This window comes from Myotis davidii, unplaced genomic scaffold (assembly GCF_000327345.1).
Source record: "Myotis davidii unplaced genomic scaffold, ASM32734v1 scaffold740, whole genome shotgun sequence".
Taxonomy (NCBI): domain Eukaryota; kingdom Metazoa; phylum Chordata; class Mammalia; order Chiroptera; family Vespertilionidae; genus Myotis; species Myotis davidii.
The window spans coordinates 180,467-183,825 of record NW_006292349.1 but is presented as its reverse complement, the minus strand read 5'-3'; the positions used below and the strand labels follow the sequence as shown (position 1 = coordinate 183,825).

General features: G+C 41.2%; 1 pseudogene; it reads right to left on the bottom strand.

The window, feature by feature from the left end:
- Nucleotides 1–1,720: 1,720 nt before the first annotated feature.
- LOC102763404 overlaps nt 1,721–3,359 on the bottom strand; it is a 6,511-nt pseudogene continuing 4,872 nt past the window's right edge.

Here is a 3,359-nt window from a genome sequence, read left to right as displayed (position 1 = left end):
GGAACAGAACAGAGAACCCAGAAATAAACCCATACCATTATGGTTGATATTTGACAGAGGAGACGGGAGCATACAATGGAATAAAGAGTTTCTTCAATAAATGGTGTTGGGAAAATTGAACAGGTACATGTAAGAAAATGAGACTAGACCACCAACTTAACACCATACATAATAAACTAAAAATGGATAAAAGACTTAAAAGTCACAAAACCATAAAAATCTTCAGAGAAAACGGGCCGTAAAATCTCAGGCAACTCAGCAATACAGGAAAAAAACATGGGGTTGGTTACACCAAACAAGCTGCACAGCAAGAGAAACCAACAAAATGAAAAGGGCAGCCCACTGAATGGGAGAACATTTACCAATGCTATATCTGAGAAGTGGTTAGTTTTGAAAATAGAAGGAACTTAACACCAAAGCATACAACTCAATTAAAAATCTGGACAAGGGCCTGAATAAACACTTATTCAGAGGACATTCAGATGGCCAATAGATAGGAAAAGATGCTCTATGTCAACCAGAATTGCAAACTAAAACCACAGTGAGATACCTCATGCACTGTTACAGGAATGCAGACAGGCGCAGCCACTGGAAAACTGGAGTTGCTTCAAAAAATTAAAAAGGATCTGACTTGGGAATATATCTGAAGAAACTCCAAACACTAATTTGAAAAAATACATGCATTCCTATGTTCATTGCAGCATTATTTCAATAGCCAAGATCTGGAAACAATCCAAGTGCCCATCAATAGAGTGGATAAAAAAATCTGTGGTATATTTATACAATAGAATACTATTCGACTAAAGAAAATCTTTTGCAACAGTATGGATGGACCTGGAAAGAATGCTGAGTAAAAATAAGCCAGTCAAAGCAAAAGATAAATACTATATGATCTCACATATGTGGAATCTAATCAAAATAAAATAGAAAAATACATAGACTGACAACTGTCAGATGGGAGATTAAGGAAGAAAGTGATGTTTATTAGGTCTATACTAGTAATCCATTTTTTGATATTTTTATGATGTAGGATTTGAAACATTTTAAAAAAACATGGATATAAGCCTTAGCCTGTTCGGCTCAGTGGATAGAGCATCGTCCTTTGGACTAAAGAATCCCGGGTTCGATTCCAGTCAAGGGCACATGCCCTGGTTGCAGGCTTGATCCTCAGTCGGGCATGCAGGAGGTGGCCAATCTCTTTTGGCCCAGGTACCACTGGCTGATGAAATTAAAAGTCTAAGGGACAGCCCTTCATCCACATCCTGGGGGAGTCCATCCTTCTTGACTGCTAGGTGGAAGAGAGAGAGAATGAGAATGAATAAAGCTTTCAAAGCTCCCCCGCTCCCAGCAGCTGGCCCTGCGTCCCTGCCACCTGGGTGGTCACGATGCGACCTGTCCCAGTGCAGCTCACTAGTCATGCGCCATCATTGATGTTTCTCTCCCTCTCCGAAATCAATAAAAATATGTTTTAAAACAAACAAACATGGATATCCATTTATTTTAGCATCTTTTGTTGAAAATCTCAGTATATTTGTAGGAGCCATATATACCTAGGTACATTTTTCTTACTAGTATGTCTACCTTTATCTTGATTACTGTAGTTTTATAGTAAATTTTGTAAAGATACTACGTTTTAAAAAAAGTTTTCTTCTTGCAGAGTGTTTTCCCCCCTTAAGGTAATTGCTATTTGTTTTTTCTTCCTCAAACTCCATCATCCATGTTAGAGGCTTTCCTAAAATGAGTGGAAATTTTTGGTTTCATGCTTATGATTATAAGAGTAGGAGACTAAAATGTTTGTAATCTCTGAAGGCTTTTCGGCTTTGAACTTAACTGCGGGGATTGTTTGTTGGGGAACCGCTGATTCCAATGCCTTTAGGTTTTTCCTCTTGGGTTAGTAATATTCCTCAAGGAAACCTTGGCCAAATTCCTGCCTTGAAGATCTAAGTTGTTTTTCCTAGCTCAAGATGGAGGGTTGGGGTTTCAGTGTATGTTTGACACGGCCTGCACATGTAATATGCTCTCCACTCCAACAGCTCCTGTTGACTGGGAACTGCTCTTCTCTGTCTTGCCATGGTGATGAAGTAGAGAATGATCTCAGCAATGTTGGAATGGAGTGTGGGGGGAGGGCAAAATTAGAAATTTCTCCTGGCATCTCTGTAATGGTGCCTTTCCCTATACCATTTTAGGCCACTCTCCCCTGTCCTTCATCCCTGCCCCAGACTCATCTCTGTAGGTCAGTGGTTCTCAACCTTGGCTGCACATTAGAATCACCTGGGAATCTAATGTGGCCCCCCCATAACAAAGAAACAGAATTTCTGGAGGATGAGGCCCAGAAATCAGGATTTTAAAAAGATTCCCAGGTGATTCTAATGTGCAGCCAAGGTTAAGAACACTGCTATAGGTAGAGACTGAGTTCAAATTTCAGCTCCAGCATTACCAGCTGTGTAACCTTAGGGAAGTTACTTAACCTCTCTATACTTGTTTTCTCATCTGTAAAATGGGGTTCATAATATCTAATAGCATTGGCTGAGAAGATTAACTGAGTTAATAGTGCCTGGCATGTGGTAAATGCTGCATAAGTAGCAGATTTCATCTGTCAGTTTTTCTCATGTGTCATCCTTATGGCTGGAATTGGGGAGGGAGCCAGCACCTTATGTTAGATCAGCATCTTGTAAAGGACTGAAAGTCCCTACTGCAAGCCAAGGTTTTTCCCTTTTTCTCCTGAGTCATATTCCTCATTTTTTGGGTACATTATTGTGATTATTCACACGGTCCTTTGTTTTATGGATACTATTTTCTTATATCAATTTTCATCCTATAAATACATTTTTAAATCTTTATTCAGATTATTATAGATAACCCTCTTTTTCCCCCCATAGCTCCCCTCCACCCAGTTCCCACCCCACCCCAGGCCCTCACCACCCCACTGTCCGCATCCATAGGTACTGCGTACAGGCATAGAAGTTCTTTGGCTGATCTCTTCCCACCCACCTCCACCCGCTTCCTTCTAAGATTTGACAATCTGTTCCTTTCATCATTATGTTCTAGAAAACATAGAATGGCAAATGCCAGTTTTACGCAATCATTATAACATTTTGCACAGAATATATTGTTTAAGACCCCAAGCTTCAAGAAATTACACCAAAAGTGAAGATGGAAGTTCTCAGGGTGAATCCCACGGAGCCGTCAGTGGGGGCGATACAACCCTGAACTACATCAAACCTGCAGTCTCCCCACACGGGGTGTAACGTGGGGAAAGGGGGAAGGAACGGGGAAGGGGCTGCGCCTGCAGGCTGCCCTCGGGAGAATTTCTCACATAGACTCGGACCTGCATTTATTGACGCACGACCCCCCCCCCC